The sequence below is a fragment of the Oncorhynchus gorbuscha genome, linkage group LG02 (assembly GCF_021184085.1).
Source record: "Oncorhynchus gorbuscha isolate QuinsamMale2020 ecotype Even-year linkage group LG02, OgorEven_v1.0, whole genome shotgun sequence".
Classification (NCBI taxonomy): domain Eukaryota; kingdom Metazoa; phylum Chordata; class Actinopteri; order Salmoniformes; family Salmonidae; genus Oncorhynchus; species Oncorhynchus gorbuscha.
In genome coordinates, this window is record NC_060174.1 from 87,778,477 (window position 1) to 87,798,658 (window position 20,182).

General features: G+C 43.4%; 1 protein-coding gene across 4 annotated transcripts in view; it reads left to right on the forward strand.

The window, feature by feature from the left end:
* The window catches only part of LOC124012193 (roundabout homolog 3-like), a 243,259-nt gene that overhangs the window by 158,179 nt on the left and 64,898 nt on the right, over positions 1 to 20,182 (forward strand). The gene's annotated exons all lie outside the window — the stretch shown is intronic.

Here is a 20,182-nt window from a genome sequence, read left to right on the forward strand (position 1 = left end):
CGTTTGGAAAAATTGTGTTTGACCAGATATAATGCTATTTTACAGTAAACTAATTGACAACAGACTTTCAGCACACTTATAGAGAAGGACATTCTACAAGCACAGCACACAAATGACAGATGATTGGCTGAGAGGAATTGATGATAAAAAGATGTGGGTGATTATTTTGTTCAGGGCGGATTTTGACATTATCGATCATAGTCTGTTGCTGGAAAACATGTGTCATACCTTTACACCCTCTGCTATATTATGGATAAAGAGTTACCTGTCTAACAGGACACAGGGGGTGTTATTTAATGGAAGCCTCTCCAACAAAATCCCGGTAGAATTAGGAAATCCCCAGGGTAGCTGTCCCCTTACAATTTTTATCTTTACTAACAACATGCCACTGGCTTTGAGTAAAGCTAGAGTGTCTATGTATGCGGATGACTCAACACTATACACGTCAGCTACCACAGCAACTGTGTCACGAACTTCGTCAGGGAAATGAAATGACCGGACCAAGGTGCAACGTGGTGAGCGTACATTTCTTTTTATTAAGAATTTTGCCAACAGAAACAACCACCACGACGACCATGATGCTTACTAGGGCTATACAGGCCACCAACAAAGTCAACTACCCACAACTAAGGTGAAAAAAAAACAGGCTACCTAAGTATGATTCCCAATCAGAGACAACCATAGACAGCTGTCCCTGATTGAGAACCATACCCAGCCAAAACATAGAAACAGAAAACATAGGAATAAAGAAACTAGAATGCCCACCCAAGTCACACCCTGGCCTAACCAAAATAGAGAATAAAAGCCTCTCTATGGCCAGGGCGTGACAGACTGAAATGACTGCAACACTTAACAAACAGCTGCAGTTAGTTTCAGAATGGGTGGCAAGGAATAAGTTAGTCCTAAATATTTCAAAAGCTAAAAGCATTGTATTTGGGACAGATCATTCACTAAATCCTAAACCTCAACTAAAACTTAATGAATAATGCAGTAATGTCATGCCCTGACCTGAGTATTTTTGGTTTTCTTTATATATTTTGGTTAGGTAAGTGTGTGACATGGGTGATGTATGTGTTTTTGTACTGTCTAGGTTTATGGGGTTGTTTACCATCTAGGTGTTTATGTATGTCTATGGTTACTTAGATTGGTTCTCAATTAGAGGCAGCTGTATATCGTTGTCTCTGATTGGGAACCATATTTAGGCAGCCATCTTATTTGGGTATTTCGTGGGTCATTGTCTATGTGATGTTGTATGTTTTTTAAATTTTATAATATGTTTATTATTTTACAATAAAAAATCAAATAAAAAAGACAGCAATACTAACAATGACATTCATTGTACTGTTGAATGGGATGGCCAATTTAGAGGACAAAACAAAACTTAACTCACAAATACACAAAATAAAACAAAATCCTATTAGGTGGTGCATGTATAAGAAGACAGCATATAGTCATTACAAGCAGTGTAGTTAAGCCAAAAATAAATATTGAGTGGAGTACAACACAGAGTAGCAGCAGATCGTCAACCCAGTTATGAAGTGGGACTAGACCATTTATCCAGTATCGGCTGCCGTATTTTGTAAAACATTGAACTTCTATTGGAGGTATTGTATTGAATCTTTTCCATATGTATTACATTCCCTAAATCCCATAACCACATTTCAAAGGTAGGTACAGTCTCCAATTTCCAAAATTGCAATATGAGCCTTTTGGCTAATAGAGTACAAAGAGAGACAGATTTCCCTTCATGGTTATTCCCATCAACTGTACCAAACAGAGCGGTCAATGGCTGTGGGGCTAGAACTCTATCAAAGGCTCTAGATAAGTAATCAAAAATGAGAGCCCAGTAAACATGCAACTTAGGACATGTCCAGAATAAGTGGGTCAACATCCCCTCATCCTGCTTGCACCTCACACACAGTGATGAGGTGTCCAGGAATATTTTATGCAGTTTCACTTTTGAGTAATGTAACCTGTGTATCACCTTAAACTGTACAAGGTTGTGTCTGGCATTCACTGAACTGTGGTTTATATTCCTGAAAGCTTCTACCCAGTCCTCATCAGAGATTTCTGACCCAAGTTCTTGTTCCCAAGCCCTTTTAATGGTGTCTGTGGATACCTCTATGTGGGCCTGTAGCACATCATACAGTCTAGAGACCGACCCTTTTGAATGGGGTTTGACAAGGATCAAGCTATCTAATGTAGGACTATTTGGCTTCATGCCATACTGTGGGATATGTGTCCTTACGAAATACCTGATTTGGAGGTATCTGAAAAAATGTGTTGTTGGCATGTTGAACTTTCCCTGTAATTGTTGAAATGAAGCTAACTGACCATCTATGTATAGATTACCAATTGTTGTGAGCCCCTTCTCCCTCCACTGTGAAAATACCACATCATCCAATGCGTGGTGGAAAGCATGATTCAGGCAAATCGGGCTGTCAATGTATACAGTGGATATGTTAAGGAAATGCCATACAGTGTTTGAGGGAGTTTGGCATTTTCTTTGGAGTGTTTAAACATTCGCAACATAAGTGTAGATAGACTGGCACAGTACTTCTTATAGAATTCTATTACATATCCATCGGGCCCAGGGGCCTTGCTGTTTGGAAATTGTGCTATCGCTGCGTTAATTTCCTCTAAAGTTATCCCTGCACTGAGTGCAGAAGCTGCCCCCCTGTCTAGTTTAGGAAGTTCACATTCAGTGAGAAAGCGTTCCATAGTTTGTGGATCAGTAGCATCGCATTTTGATTGGTATAGCTCTGAGTAAAACTGTGCAAAGCATTTATTAATATCCTGCGGATCTGTGACTATTTTAACATTCTTGTCTTTTATTTTGTGGAAAGCTCTAGATGCCTGTACCTGCCTTAGCTGTCTTGCTAATAATTTGTGGTTTGTCACCCAGTTCAAAATAACTTTGTTGCGTTCTAGCAAGTAAAGAGCCCACCCGTTTCGAAAGGATGGTATTACATTTTTTACATTTACATTTAAGTCATTTAGCAGACGCTCTTATCCAGAGCGACTTACAAATTGGTGCATTCACCTTATGACATCCAGTGGAACAGTCACTTTACAATAGTGCATCTAAATCTTAAAGGGGGGGGGGGATACTTATCCTATCCTAGGTATTCCTTAAAGAGGTGGGGTTTCAGGTGTCTCCGGAAGGTGGCGATTGACTCCGCTATTGAATTCATATTTTAACTTGGTGATCTTCTCAAGGACTGTATACGAGGAATTCGTCCTAAAAACGTTTTCCTGTTCCCCTAACTCTCTTTCAATTTCTCTCAGCCTAGTATTGGCATGTTTCTTCCTCTCTGATGTATAAGAAATAATGTAACCTCTAATCACAGCCTTTAGAGATTCCCAAAGAGTGGAGTCGTCAACATCCCCCGTGTCTTTAGTTCTGAGGAAAAAGGCAATCTGCTCCTTCAAATACTGACACAAAGCCTCATCTTTCAGCAGGTATGTGTCTAAGCGCCACGGTCGCCAACCTGTCGACATATTGTCGAGTTTCAGCACCATGGACAGAGGAGAGTAGTCCGTAATTAGAATAGGGTGATAGGTAACCGACTCAGCTGCTGAAATTAGTTTGGAGTCCAACAAAAAATAGTCAATTCTGGAATATGATTTATGAACTGATGAAAAGAAAGAATAATCCCTGTCTGTTGGGTGCGTCAGTCTCCAGATATCGACAATGTTAAGGTTTGTCATCAATGTATTTAGACAGACACTGGCATTTGATTGTTGAAGTGACCTTGATAACTGTTGATCTAAAAGAGGATCTAACGTACAGTTAAAGTCCCCTCCAACAATAACACTTGTATCTGAGATATTTGGTATGTCCTTAAATACCCTAAGAAAAAATAATGGATCATCGAAGTTGGGTCCATATAAATTGACTAAGGTTACTGGTTTCGAATTCAGTGTACCAGCCACAAAAATATACCGACCATTAGGATCTGAAATCGAGGATGAGTAAACAAAAGGAATGTTTTTCATTATCAGGATTGCTACCCTTCTCGCTTTTGCATCAACGTTAGACTGGTATATCTGACCGATCCAGACGATTCGTAGCTTGGCCTGAGCGGAGCGTTTAATATGAGTTTCTTGAAGAAGCACTATGTCAGCACCCAGTGATTTAAGATGAGAAAAAAACCTTAGTTCGTTTCACCACATGCCCTAAGCCATTACAGTTCCAGCTGACTATCTTTATTCCACCTGGTCTACTCTGTGCTCTGTTACTATGTGGCATTTCTTATTTTAGAGCAAATTGTTGCTGTCATACAAAACTCAGAAGAAAAACGTCCCGCCATGCGGGAGCTTGTCATGCCATCTGTACTAATAATAAACGTGAACATAAAGCACAGAACCCATCCCCCCTCCCGTCCCTTTACTGAGTGACTTCCCCAAACGAAGCACTCCTTGGCTAACACACAAACCTTAGGGTGTCTAGACATACAGCTTGAACTAACTCGTCTATAGATGCTCCGCATATACGATAATATTAGATAACACTTAACACTTAACTCTCCCGTTAGGGGGTGAGTGGCGCTAAAACATGATGTGCTAAACAATGCTATATTAGCCACAACATCTCACCTATCATATAAGTCCCAATTTCTGATCTTCTAATCGAAAAGACATTGGCCGGAAATCCAAACACATTCCTGGCCTGTATTTGGTCATTTAGCCGACTGACACAGCCGTTCTGTATCCTCAGCCAGGTAACTTGCTTGTCAAGAACAGTTCGGCCTCTTTTGGGTTGTCAATCGTACGTGTTGATCCTTCGACTGTCACCTTAAACCGGACTGGGAAGAGGAATCCATATCGGATGTTGGCCGCCCTGCATTTGTTGCGTACCTCATCATACTCTTTCCATTGGTTCCTCACCTCCAAGGTAAGATCTGGGTAGAAAGCCACCCTGGCTCCGTTGAAGTTAAGGGGGAACTTTTGACTAGCCAGCTTGAGGATGAGATCCCTGGTCTGGGGATAGTGCAGCCGTACAATGAATGGCCTTGGTTGCCTGAGATCTGTGTGCCGGTCGATCAGGATGGCCGTTTTGAAGTGTTCACTCCCCAGCAATGCCTCTATCAGCTCTGAGACAAACTCAGTGGGTGTCCCTTTCTCAGTGTCCTCCTGGATCCCACATATTCGAATGTTCTGGCGTCTTGAATGCAACTCGAGCATTTCCAGTCGGGCTTTCAGGGTTTTGTTGTCATTTTTGAATGTTGCGCACTGTTTCTCTATGTCCTGTAGCCTGGCCTCGTGATCGACTGTCGTCTGCTCAACCTCATGGACCCTTCTCTGAGTTGCTTTCACAGTTTCGGCCAAAGTCCCAATACTCTTTGAGATATCAGCCAGCCTTGTGTCCACCTTCTTGCTTAGCGAATTTATGGCAGCCAGTATGTCACTTTGCGTAGGCTCTGTGGGGATCTCTTGGAAGCTAGCCTCTTCAGCTAACTCCTCGTGGGTTGGCGACATTGAAATTGGTTCGTTGTCTATCTCATTCAAATGATCTTGTTTAGCGCTCCCTTTTTTGTCGCCTTTTCCCTTTGTCATATTTGTTTGAAGTCGTGAGAGGTTAAGATATATACTAATTTGTTTCAAAATGGAGCGGAGCTCTAGCAAAGCACGTCTACTCCATAGCACGCGCTCTAGCGCCCCCTCGATGTTGCATGTTTGAACTCAGTTTTGATAGCGGTCATGTTCGTCTTGTTATTTTGTTTGTTTGTTTAGTGTACTTCGTGTTTTTTCGTCTTTCATTAAAAATATGTATTCATTTCACGCTGCGCTTTGGTCTCCTCACTACAACAATCGTGACAGAATAACCCACCAACAATGGACCAAGCAGTGTGGTAACGGCCAGCAGCAGGAGCGGAGCGGCAAAGGACTCATGGACTTGGGAGGAGATTCTGGACAGCGAAGGACCCTGGGCACAGCCAGGGGAATATCGCCGCCCCAAAGCAGAGCTGGAGACAGCGAAAGCTGGAAGCCCGAGAGGCAGCCACAAAAATTTATTGGGAAGGGGCACACGGGGAGTGTGGTGAAGCCAGGTAGGAGACCTGCGCCAACTTCCCAGGCTTACCGGAGAGAGAGAGGGACCAGCCAGGACCCGCCAGAGCCGTCAGCCTGCCAGGACCCGCCAGAGCCGTCAGCCTGCCAGGAGCCGCCAGAGCCGTCAGCCAGCCAGGAGCCGCCAGAGCCGTCAGCCAGCCAGGAGCCGCCAGAGCCGTCAGCCAGCCAGGACCTGCCAGAGCCGTCAGCCAGCCAGGACCCGGCAGAGCCGTCAGCCAGCCAGGACCCGCCAGAGCCGTCACCCAGCCAGGACCCGCCAGAGCCGTCAACCAGCCAGGACCTGCCAGAGCCGTCACCCAGCCAGGACCTGCCAGAGCCGTCACCCAGCCAGGACCTGCCAGAGCCGTCACCCAGCCAGGACCTGCCAGAGCCGTCACCCAGCCAGGACCTGCCAGAGCCGCCTGTCATGCCGGCGATGCCGGAGTCACCCTCCTGTCTGGAGCCGCCAGAGTCTCCCTCCTGTCCAGTGGTGCTCTTTACGATGATCTTCAGTCCAGATCCTGCTGCGAGGGTGCCCGCTCTTGAGGCGCCACCTAAGTGGGCCAAGACTGAGGTAGAGCGGGGTCCATGTCCCGCACCCGAGCCGCTGCCGTGAAAGAGGCCGACCAGGACCCTCCCCTTTAGATTAGGTTTTGCGGCTGGAGTCCGCACCTTTGTGGGGGGGTACTGTCACGCCCTAACCTGAGTATTCTTTGTTTTCTTTATATATTTTGGTTAGGTCAGGGTGTGACATGGGTGATGTTTGTGTTTTTGGACTGTCTAGGGGTTTTGTAGGTTTATGGTGTTGTCTCCATCTAGGTGTTTATGTATGTCTATGGTTGCCTAGATTGGTTCTCAATTAGAGGCAGCTGTTTATCGTTGTCTCTGATTTGGGAACCATATTTAGGCAGCCATCTTCTTTGGATATTTCGTGGGTTATTGTCTATGTGATGTTGCATGTTTGCACTCAGTTTTGATAGCGGTCACGTTTGTCTTATTATTTTGTTTGTTTGGTGTACTTCGTGTTTTTTCATCTTTCACTAAAAATATGTATTCACATTACGCTGTGCTTTGGTCTCCTCACTATGACGATCGTGACAGGTAATTGAGCAAGTTGAGGAGACTAAACTGCTTGGAGTAACCCTGGATTGAAACTGTCGTTGTCCAAAAAATTGATACAACAGTAGCTAGGATGGGGAGAAGTCTGTCCATAATAAAGAGCTGTTCTGCATTCTTAACAGCACGATCAACAAGGCAGGTCCTACAGGCCCTAGGTTTGTCGCACCTGGACTACTGTTCTGTCTTATGGTTAGGTGCCACAAAGAGGGACTTATGAATATTGCAATTGGCTCAGAACAGGGCAGCACGGCTGGCCCTTGGATGTACACAGAGAGCTAAGATTGAAAATATATGTCAATCTCTCCTGGCTCAAAGTGGAGGAGAGATTGACTTCATCACATGTTCATTGCACCAAGCTGGCTGTTTGAACTACTGGCACACAGCTCGGACACCCATGCATACCCCGCAAGACATGCCACCAGAGGCCTCTTCACAGTCTCCAAGTCCAGAACAGACTATGGAGGCACACAGTAATACATATAGCCATGACTACATGGAACTCTATTCCACATTAAGTAAATCATGCAAGAAGTAAAATTAGATTTAGAAAACATGCATACAAAACATGTATGCATGGATTTTGTGTTGAGGATATGTGGTAGTAGAGTAGGGTAGGGGCCTGAGGGTACATTTTTTTGCAGATATTTACTGACACCGGCCATATTCAACGGGTGTTGTACACAGCCAGCTAACATTAGCTAGTTAAACAACAATGAACAAAGTGGCAACAATGCCACAGTGCTGGGAGATAACCAACCAGGTCCAATGTTAGCTAGTTAACATTAGACTAACTAGAAAAGCAAACGGCTCTGGCAAATAAATAATATCAGCGAGGGAGCCAGCCAGCTAACGTTAGCTAGCTAGCTAAGAGTGCACTTTAGCTTGAAATGAAACCACTTTCTGTCAAAATGTGAAATGTGTAATATATAAAAATGTACAGTAGCTAGCTAACGCTAGACTATCTCACCTGCATACATCAACATGCATCATGGACGTATCTCCCTGTCAGGAATGCCATACCACAGTTGCCCTTAGTTTGAAGATGTAATTCAGAGACTTTAGCTATCATACTCTAATTCCACTGATTTCAAAACTTGATCCTCCAGAAAATGGAGAGCAACAATTATGCAGCTCCACTACACAATAAAACAATTTTTAAAGCCACATTCGATAGGATTACCAACAGACTGACGAGCTCAAATAGACAGATGCCTTCAAAATGGCAGACCAATCCGAACTCCTCTCTCGGCATGTCCAGCCCACTCATCTCAGCCAATCATGGCTAGTGGGAAGGTTGCTGTCTTCTCTGTGGCTTAATTAACAATTGTATTCATATTTACAGATGGCATACAAATTTGTTATTAAGAAACATGAAGGTTCACATGGTCGAGAAGGCATTTCTGCCAAAAGAAATGCATTTTGTAAAAAAAATATTTTTTTACGTTCATACGGCTCTCCTGTGAAGTGGTGACTTGCGACATACGCCTAGTTTCCTGAATTGGGTCACAATTGGGGATCCATAATAAATGCAAATACAACTACAAACTGGCAACAGAGGCAGGATCTGTCTTATTTCTGTAAATATACCGATGATTTATAAAGCCAGGGACATTTAACAGTTAGGCTATTGATTATAGACCTAATTAAGTTTGGGTTTCCTTTCTCCTCACTTTTCTTAGACAATAAGGCAAGAGCTGTTTTCTCATCTCCTCATTCTGCTAGTGCTTTGCTCTCAACAGCTGGTTAACATTCCTAATGTGCACATATCAACATGGTCTAGGAAAAGGTGCCAATTCAACAGCGCGCTGATGTGTTTTAGAACCGTGGACAGCAGCCACTATCGAAAGAGGGAGAAAGTGCATTTGTTATTAAATAATATAATTTGTATTAGTTTAGTTTTGCACTATTGTTTATGTAATACCACCATATACAAGTTCAGTATCACGTCTTATACTGATGGACTGTGCCATCCCTACGGCCTACAGAATTGATCAGTCCACTCAACGCGAATCAGACTGTGTCGTGTACACCACAATATAAATATATTTTTTGGGGGGGGCTACTGCTCGACTAAAGAAATCTCAGTCGACCAACAGCCTATCGACTAAACAATCGACCAGTTGACTAAATGGGTGTCACGCCCTGACCTTAGTTATCTTTGTTTTCTTTATTATTTTGGTTAGGTCAGGGTGTGACGAGGGTGGTATGTGTGTTTGTCCTGTCTAGGGTTTTTTGTATATCTATGGGGTTTAGGTATTGTCTAGGTAAATGTAGGTCTATGGTGGCCTGAATTGGTTCCCAATGAGAGACAGCTGTTTATCGTTGTCTCTGATTGGGGATCCTATTTAGGTTGCCATTTTCCATTTTGGTTTTGTGGGTTATTTTCTGTGTAGTTGCATGTCAGCACTCGTTATTATTAGCGGCACGGTCATTTTGTTTTAGTGTTCTTCGTAAATAAAGAAGAATATATTCAAATCACGCTGCGCCTTGGTCTCATCGTTACGACAAACGGGACTTTAGAGATAAGAGAATGTTTTTCTGACTGAAGCACAGCCAAGTGACACAGTGCCCCCCTGTGGACTGAAGCTGAACTTAACAACATTATATTTAACCCTATTTAAAATTAGCAATGTTGAGGTGGTAGAACTGACAGTCTTCTAAGCTATTCCATACTTGGTTTATGTTTGTTATTTCCATATAGACTATGTAACAATTTGTATTAAAAAATATTTATATATAAATAAATGAACTGCTCATTATTAAATTGGTGAAATTACTGAATTAAGCTTTTATATTACTGTTTTTATTTATTTAGCTACATACCGTTCTTATTGTTGCTGCATTGTCAAGAGGTTAACCTGCAAGTAAGCATTTAATTGCACTGTGTACTCCATGCAAATCATGTGTATAATGACAAATAAACAAACTTGAACTTTGAACGGAAGGGTTGAGGGCAGCCAGAAAGAGAGGGGAAAGAATTGCCAGCTTTGTGGTTAGACTGTTGGTGAACAAAACATAGAAAATACGTAATAAGTAATGTTTCCTCAAGTGTTATGTAATCTAAAAACCTAACATTCACTGACAAAATGAATCATAAAGGTCTTATAACTTAATACATTTTTTAGTTTGCAAGCCCTGCCACATCCGACAAGCGTCGGAGCCGGTGCAGTAAGATTCGATCTTAGTCCTGTATTGAAGCTTTGCCTGTTTGATGGTTCGTAGGAGGGCATAGAGGGATTTCTTATAAGCTTCCGTTTTAAAGTCCCGCTCCTTGAAAGCGGCAGCTCTACCCTTTAGCTCAGTACGGATGTTGCCTGTAATCCCAAAGGTGTTTGATTTAGCTAATTTAGCTTAATCAACAACCTGACTCAAACAGAGAGGAATGCTATTTATGTTAGCTAGTTGGCTAAGGCTATCTAACATTGGAACTCTTCCAAGTCAAGGTATGCTTTCAGTTTTATTAAAGTATGTGGACACCTGCTCGTCGAAATCATGGACATTAATATGGAGTTGGTCCCCCCTTAGCTGCTATAACAGCCTCCACTCTTCTGGGAAAGCTTTCCACTAGGTATTGGAACATTGCTGCGAGGACTTGCTTCCTTTCAGTCACGTGAGCATTAGTTAGATTGGGCGCTGATGTTGGGCAATTAGGCCTGGCTCGCAGTCTGCGTTCCAATTCATCCCAAAGGTGTTCGATGGTGTTGTGGTCAGGGATCTGTGCAGGCCACACCGATCTCGACAAAACCATTTCTGTATGGACCTCGCTTTGTGCACGAGGGCCTTCTCCAAACTGTTGCCACAAAGCACAGAATCATATACAATGTCATTGTATGCTGTAGCATTAAGATTTCCCTTCACTGGAACTAAGGGGCCTATCCCGAACCATAAAAAAACAGCCGCAGACCAATACTCCTCCTCTACCAAACTTTACAGTTGGCAGGTAGTGTTCTCCTGGCATCCGCTAAACCCAGATTGGTCCATCGGACTGCCAGATGTTGAAGCATGGTTCATCACTCCAGAGAACGTTTCCACTGCTCCAGAGTCCAATGGCGGCGAGCTTTACACCACTCCAGCCATGCTTGGCATGGCACATGGTGATTTTAGGCTTGTGTGCGGCTGATTGGCCATGGAATCCCATTTCATAAAGCTCCATACGAACATATAATGTATTGAAGTTACTTCCAAAGGCAGTTTGGAACTCTGTAGTGAGTGTTTTAACCGAGGACAGATGATTTTTACATGCTACGCTCTTCAGCACTCTGCTGTCCCGTTCTGTTAGTTTCTGTCCTGCCACTTTGCGGTGGAGCCATTGGTGCTCCTAAACATTTCCACTTCACAATACAGCACCTGCAGTTGACCAGGGCAGCTCTAGCAGGACAGAAACTTGACCAATGACTTGTTGGAAAGGTGGCATCCTATGACGGTGCCCACTTGAAAGTCACTGCACTCTTCAGTAAGGCCATTCTACTGCCAATGTTTGTCTATGGAGATTGCATGGCTGTCTGCTCAATTTTATACACCTGTCAGAAACAGGTGTGGCTGAAGTAGCCGAATCCGCTCATTTGAAGGGGTGTCCACATACTTTTCTATATATAGTGTAACTTTTCTATATACTGTATAGTGTAGCTTCTTATCTGTCATGTTTGTGTAAAGGACATCACGCTGCTTGCTTTGTGAGGACCTTTTCCTCCCAATTTCTCCCATACCTGGCGCAAACTCGGGACCTCTGCCTTGCTAGCACACGTGACCGCCCTCCTGAAGCATCTTACCAGTTGGCTCCACACAAAAAGCTACCTATTTGCTGGAGCAAGTAGGGACAGTTCAGGCTGAGTAGTAAGTTATACATTCACATGTGTTACATTTGGAGTTGTGTTGTGCAGACACCTGCATTTTTCTTTACAGTGGAGTTGACCTGGTCGAGTCAGTTTACAATAACTTTAAAGAGCAACTGACCCTAAAAACAACTTCTGTAGAAAACAACCTATGTGGCATCGATTTTGAGTCAGACACATTTATTCTACTGTCAAATAAGATCATTTTGGTCATAAAATCAATCTCGTGCTAAACTGAGTTTTGTTAGACTTGTGTTTGTGACTGCATCACAATGTAAATGAAGGTTGGGTTTGTTTAAATCCTGCCCATGTAACGGATGTTTTCAAGCATGGTGGTGGCTGCATCATGTTATGGCTATGCTTGTCATCGTCAAGGACTACAGAGTTTTTAAAATGAAAATAAACGGAATAAAGCTAGGCACAGGCAAAATCCTAGAGGAAAACTTGGTTCAGTCTGCTTTCCAACAGACACTGAGAGACAAATGCACCTGTGAGCAGCACAATTGCCTAAAACACAAGGCCAAAGATACACTGGAGTTGCTTACCAAGATGACGTTGAATGTTCCTGAATGTCATAGTTAAAGTTTTGACGTAAATCGTCTTCGAAGTCTCTGGCAAGACTTGAAAATGTCTGTCTAGCACTGATCAATAAACAACTTGACAGAGCTTAATGGGAAAATGTCAAGGTCCATGTGTGCAAAGCTTTTAGAGACTTACCACCCCCCAAAAAATTACAGCTGTAATCGCTGCCAAAGGTGATTGTAAAATATGTTGACTCAGGGGGTTGAATACTCATCTAATCAAGATATATTTGTGCTTTATTTTCCTTAAATAATGTTTTTGCTCATTGGCAAAATATTACACAACAGAATGTGGAAAACATCAAGAGGTGTGAATACATTCTGAAGGCACTGTACATAGGGCAGCAGTCACTAAGGTGCAGGGTAGAGTATTGGGTGGTAGCTGGCTAGTAACAGTGACCTAAGTTCAGGGTTGGGTTCGGGGCGGAGGCCAATGACTGTGTGGCCATACATGTCTACAACTCAAGTCATCAAGTTTGCTGATGACACAACAGTGGTAGGCCTGATTACCAACAATGACGAGACATCCTACAGGGAGGAGGTGAGACCAACAATGACGAGACATCCTACAGGGAGGAGGTGGGACCAACAATGACGAGACATCCTACAGGGAGGAGGTGAGACCAACAATGACGAGACATCCTACAGGGAGGAGGTGAGACCAACAATGACGAGACATCCTACAGGGAGGAGGTGAGACCAACAATGACGAGACATCCTACAGGGAGGAGGTGAGACCAACAATGACGAGACATCCTACAGGGAGGAGGTGGGACCAACAATGACGAGACATCCTACAGGGAGGAGGTGGGACCAACAATGACGAGACATCCTACAGGGAGGAGGTGAGACCAACAATGACGAGACATCCTACAGGGAGGAGGTGAGACCAACAATGACGAGACATCCTACAGGGACGAGGTGGGACCAACAATGACGAGACATCCTACAGGGAGGAGGTGGGACCAACAATGACGAGACATCCTACAGGGAGGAGGTGAGACCAACAATGACGAGACATCCTACAGGGAGGAGGTGAGACCAACAATGACGAGACATCCTACAGGGAGGAGGTGAGACCAACAATGACAAGACATCCTACAGGGACGAGGTGAGACCAACAATGACAAGACATCCTACAGGGAGGAGGTGAGACCAACAATGACAAGACATCCTACAGGGACGAGGTGAGACCAACAATGACAAGACATCCTACAGGGAGGAGGTGAGACCAACAATGACGAGACATCCTACAGGGAGGAGGTGAGACCAACAATGACGAGACATCCTACAGGGAGGAGGTGAGACCAACAATGACGAGACATCCTACAGGGAGGAGGTGAGACCAACAATGACAAGACATCCTACAGGGACGAGGTGAGACCAACAATGACGAGACATCCTACAGGGAGGAGGTGAGACCAACAATGACGAGACATCCTACAGGGAGGAGGTGAGACCAACAATGACGAGACATCCTACAGGGAGGAGGTGGGACCAACAATGACGAGACATCCTACAGGGAGGAGGTGAGACCAACAATGACAAGACATCCTACAGGGAGGAGGTGAGACCAACAATGACGAGACATCCTACAGGGAGGAGGTGAGACCAACAATGACGAGACATCCTACAGGGAGGAGGTGAGACCAACAATGACAAGACATCCTACAGGGAGGAGGTGAGGGCCCTGGAAGTGGTACCAGGAAAATAACCTCTCCATCAACGTCAACAAAATGAAGGAGCTGATCGTGGACTTCCAGAGAAAGCACGACCCCATCAACATCGACAGGGTCGCAGTGGAGAGGGTGAAAAGCTTTTAGTTCCTCGGCGGGCACCTCATTGATAATTGGAAATGGTTCATCCACACAGACAGTGTGGTGAAGAAGGCGCAACAGCACCTCTTCAACTTCAGGAGCTGATGAAACTCTGCTTGGCCCCTAAGACTGTTTTACTTTAGGTAAATCCACAGTCGTATAACGTATTAGAATTTGAATCTCTGTTTGGAATCATTTCACAGGCGTCTGGGGGGCTTGTAAATGTGTGTGTTATGTTTTGTTGGTTCAAAATCAGATCAATGTTTGAGGTTGATAAAACGCAGCGATTAGTGTGTGGAGGCGTAGATGACCTGTGCGTGTGTGCACACGTGTGTGCGACAGATTGCCTCACATCAGCTTGAGATGCAAGATTGACAGATGACCGCCGCAAACCCCCACACAATAGAGCCTGAAATGGAGACCTACGTCTCTTTCTCTCTTCCCTCCCCCTTACTCTGTCCCTATCTTTCCCGTTCACTTCTCTTCCCTCTCCCTCTTCATCTCTCTCCTTTTCTCGCTCTCTTTTTACCAGTCTGAGATTATCTGTCATTCTCTGTCTCTCTTTCTCTCTAACTCTCTGTCATCTATATGAAAATGTATTCATGAATAGAGCTGCTGTAAATTACTGACACTTGTCAGGTGGAAAGAACACACACTAGCCTCTTCCTGAACATCTGATGAATGTGATGAACGTTTGATGAGCATTTGATGATGACAATAAAGTGGACTTTTAATTAAAAGTGAGCCACCTGCCTGCCTCAAGCGTTTACTTCAAATCAGGAGCACAAACGATGCACATATATATTAGTGAGGTCCTGACATTGAAAAGTGTTGTTGTAGTGGGGACATATTAGAAGCATGACATTGCAAGAGTAATTCGCTGGTCACTGGGGAAAAGTTTGATTCCGTAAATACACAGCTGATATTGTTGATTATGTTTATATGCGTGGCTTATTATTTTTGTTAGATTCAATGTAATGGACATGTTTGCATGTAGATGACAGAGTGGTAAGCTTAGACTTGCTATTTGTCATTTTGTGTGACTAGTATATTTGTCATTGGTGTAGACAAACAGCTACGTTGGATGAGAGACGCGCATTGACAGCTAACTCAAACAGACGTGCTGCGTGATTGTTGACTCTGTAAAAGAGCTCACTTAAAAACAGAAAAGTCTTCTGAGATGAGAAATTGATTTATGGTAGCTGATAGATGGAATAGGGTTGCCTTCATTAGGGTCTACCTGTCTCATGAGATGTGTTCGTGTGGATCTGTGTGTGTTTATGTGTGTGTGTATGTAAATAAAAAATATCTGTGTGTGTGTGTGTGTGTGTGTGTGTGTGTGTGTGTGTGTGTGTGTGTGTGTGTGTGTGTGTGTGTGTGTGTGTGTGTGTGTGTGTGTGTGTGTGTGTGTGTGTGTGTGTGTGTGTGTGTGTGTGTGTGTGTGTGTGTGTGTGTGTGTGTGTGTATTTAGTTTCTGTGTGTGTGTGTGTGTGTCTCCCCCTCTTATTTGAAGTGGACCATGCAGGCCTGGTGGTAGGGATTATGCCTGGCTTTTTTGAGGAGCTTCCCCCGAGGGGCATCAGCACTGGCGGGTCAAGGTTCACCTGCTTAATCTGGTCCCCCAAGGGCTTTATGGGTAATTGCCAGCGCCTAATCAAGTTTCTGTGGAGCCCCTTTTCTCAAAGATGCTGGCCAGTCAGTGGCTGGGTCCCAAAGGGCACCCTATTCCTTATATAGTGTACTACTTTTGTTCAGATCTCTATGGGCCCCTATCAAATGTAGTGCACTAAATAGGCAATAGGGTACCATTTGTGATGCATCCAATGAAGCAGAGGCAAGTGAGGAGAGGGATCCAGGGAACTAGGATCAAGGGCCCCTTGCATCGGGTGTGACAGGTCAACACAAGCTTTCCTTAACCTTGTGGCACTCCAATCCGGACCCATGATGTAGCAAGCTAAATCGGTTCCCTGAATCCACATGCCATGACTGGACAGGTCCCTGAGTGATTTTGGTAGTACACTGTTTTGTTCTTGATTAATGGTGGTTGGGGTAAGGTTTGAATGAGGTTTATATAAGGTCAAGGTGTGTGTGTGTGTGTGTGTGTGTGTGTGTGTGTGTGTGTGTGTGTGTGTGTGTGTGTGTGTGTGTGTGTGTGTGTGTGTGTGTGTGTGTGTGTGTGTGTGTGTGTGTGTGTGTGTGTGTGTGTGTGTGTGTGTGTGTGTGTGTGTGTGTGTGTGTGTGTGTTTCAGGCCCTCAGTTGATGTGCCGATGGGAGAGTGTGGGTCCCAAAGGCTGTGTGGTCCACTCCAATGATTGGAGTCTAGGGAAAGGGGTGGTAGTATGGGATCTAACATATACCATACGGGCAAGTAAGCACACACATGCCCTAGGCAAGGGCTTAGAAATAGCAATGATATACTCATAACAAAGGCACTACAATTTACTATCCTCAAGGAAACTGAGATGTGGAGCGTTTTAACATCAATCTCAACAGTTCATTTACTGTTCATTCATCCCAAAAAACATATCTTCCAGCATATACTGTATCTCCGTGATACTGCTACTGTTGAAGGAAATAAAAATTCTTTCTCAATCAGACACTTCGATCTGGCATGACCTTGCTTATAAACTAAACAGGCTGATGTATGGAGACACAGACACACACACACACACACACACACACACACTGAACGCCACGCTATCTTGACATTTGGAGAAATGATTACAAACATAAGCGGGATGAGGGGGCCCCATTGACAGAGATAGGGAGAGTGAGTCCTCATAAGGAACGTAACCCATCAGTAGAGATAAGGTGTCCTCATAATGGATGTTAGCCATTGACAGAGATAGGAAGTGCCTTCATAAGTTCCATAAAGGATGGTTATGGTAATGTCCTCAGGTTTTGTTGGCTTTTCTCAACCTTCATTATAGGAGTGAGTTGTCATTAACCAGATAGACTAAGCTCAGAACCACCCTGCTCGGTTGACATTGTGAGGACATTAGCACTGTAATTCAGCCCCTAATGCCCAGTTATGGGATAGTGGTGCTTTTTGGAGTGTGACAAAGCTTTTCATTGGAATATCTGAATAATAGACAATATAGTGAATCAGTGCTGTTGCAATTAATATAGGTTAAGGACTTCCTTTTTTTGGAGGAAAACCTTTGAGGGAAATCTTTCCTCTTAACATTTGACTGGAAGATTTGAGAGTTTCACACTTTCCATACTCATGAAAGAATGTTCATTGAGAATGTAGTGAGAACGTCCAAGCATGGATATTACTAATCAGGTCATCATAATATATGCAACACATCCACCCCCATAACACTCTCACACATCAATAAATCATCCACCATCATTGATGTCCGAATCTCAATTCACTCTAAACTTCAAAGATGAGTGGCCGATTTTGTGTAGAAAGTTGAGTAATTTTAGAAGCCGAAGACACCCAACATTTTCACAAGTTTCCCATTGGCTAACCGTGGGACAGAAGCTGATGTGAAAGGGAATTTTGGGAGGGTACAAATATGGGCCGTTATTTGAGGATAGGATCCTGGGGTTGGACAGTGATCCCTCTCAAATACCAACTCCACTATTCTCATAGTTATTTCTCACGCAATGATACAAGCTACTGCCATTTTCCAACTGACTCCATTCAGTTTAACAGCAGTCTGGTATTACAGTAGATCAGTGCTTAATTTGTAAATCGGGAGGTTCCGGAACAAAAAGTGAGCAGGAGAGGGGGGTGACCTGGGGAGTTCTAAGGTACCGGAAGAAAATCCCCTTCACAATAAAGCATTGCATGCACAGCATCACATTTGTGTAGTGACATAGAGCAGTAGAACAGAGGCCATTAAAAGAAGTTGCACACATTGGGAACATTCTATTAACCTAGGGTCTTTTATAAATGCATTACATGCAATTCTGTCATTTTACATGACTGGAGACTTTTTTAATACATCACAAATTATTAAAATGACAGGCTTTGACATTGACAAACTGAAAATCTGAGCTCAATGAAAACGACCTCGTCTTGAATCCATCAATAGCATAGGCCTAGGTGTGTGGAGACATATATTGTAGGCTACAATGTGAGGAGGAAATTATAGTCCTAAAAATGCTTTCCAGTTTCTTTGACTCGCCCAATGATGCGCAGCACACTAACTGATAATGGCAAATGTGCTCGTGCCAAAGTATCTCTCTTTCTTTTGTAAAACAATATTTGGAAGTTGATCAAATATTTTGGTAGCCTACAGTAAAGAGTCTCTGCTTTTCAGCAGGAGCCATTTGCTTTCCAACCTGTGTTTTCCCTTGATTGTATTTGAAATTTGGAGAATGGCCTGTGTTGTCTACATTATATTCTTTCACTGACAGATTTGCCACACGTTCCCGGCTGTAGCCTATTCCTTATTATTGGGCTACCATCAACAGCTGGGCTATTTTTTTTAAATAAGCAAATGATCCTCTGGGGCTAAGTTATAGGCCTTCACATGATGTAGTAGGCTATTCTGAACGATTTCATTAACAGACAGCAGGAATTCTATTATTCAGGCAAATGTATTTCAATTGATCAGGGGTGCTGCGCGGCTATGATTCTATAATGAAATGAATGATGAAGTGCAACACTGGATAGATGACAGTTGCAGGCTCATGTCTATCAGAGCAGAGAGCTCATACAAGTTGAATTCATTCTAGTTATGTGAGAGATACTGGTGCACTTCTCACACAGCCACAGCCTTGCGTTGATCTCGAACATACAGTAAATTACAATGTTGAGCAGACCATAAATCCGAGCCTGGCTCAAACCGAATCAGCTCTTAGAATATTGGACCCTGGCCCAAATTTTTTTTTCACATAACAATATTTTTTTGTGGGGACAGGATCATTATTGAAAAGGCAACTAGAATGAACTTTGATCTCTTTTATAATAATTTTTACATTGAAAAAAGTTAATTATTTTTCATGCCACAAGAGGTACAGGAGTCCAAAACAGGAGTTCCAGCTCAAATTAAGCACTGCAGTATATTGAATCGAGTGCAAAGCAATATCACAAAGCCCTTCTGCTCATAAACGTAAGGCCATATCCAGGCACCAATTGCAGAGTGGCAGAGAGAGTGAAATAAAGAGGGGGGTGAGAGTGTAAGTGTGTTTGTGCATGATCGTATATCAGTAGGCTTTTGTCTCATGTTCTGTGCGCAACTATGTGTTTTAGTGTATGTCTCTTTAGTATTTTCAAGTGTTTGTATATCTGTCTTATGTACAGCATGTCTATATCGTGTGTGTGTGTGTGTGTGTTCGTCTGATTGAAGAATTAATCCACTTTGTGCCAGAAAGGAGCCGCAATAACACACACACGAACACACGCAAGAACACACGCACACTGTGTCAATGAAGACCATAGGGAGGAACCAGACGCACACGCACGCGCAAGCAAACACAGTCATTTCATTATCCCAGTATTGAAGGGCTTTGGGTTATAACATTAAATCACACATTGAGAGTTGCTCTTGCTTTCTGAATTTCATCTGTTTTGCATACATCTCTTATTTAGACTTGAGACTTGATAGTGGAGGCAGCACAAAACTTTGTGGTATACAGTTCCTACTTACAAATTAAACTTAGCCTACATTATAAGCTACCCTGCACAGTGAAAGATGTGCTAGACTACCCTTACTTTAGAATTTTGATGTGGACTTCCACGGCATCTATCTCTCCCTTACAGAGGAACAGGCTATTACCTATCAAATCATATTACATCAACAAAATGCTTAGGGGGTTAGG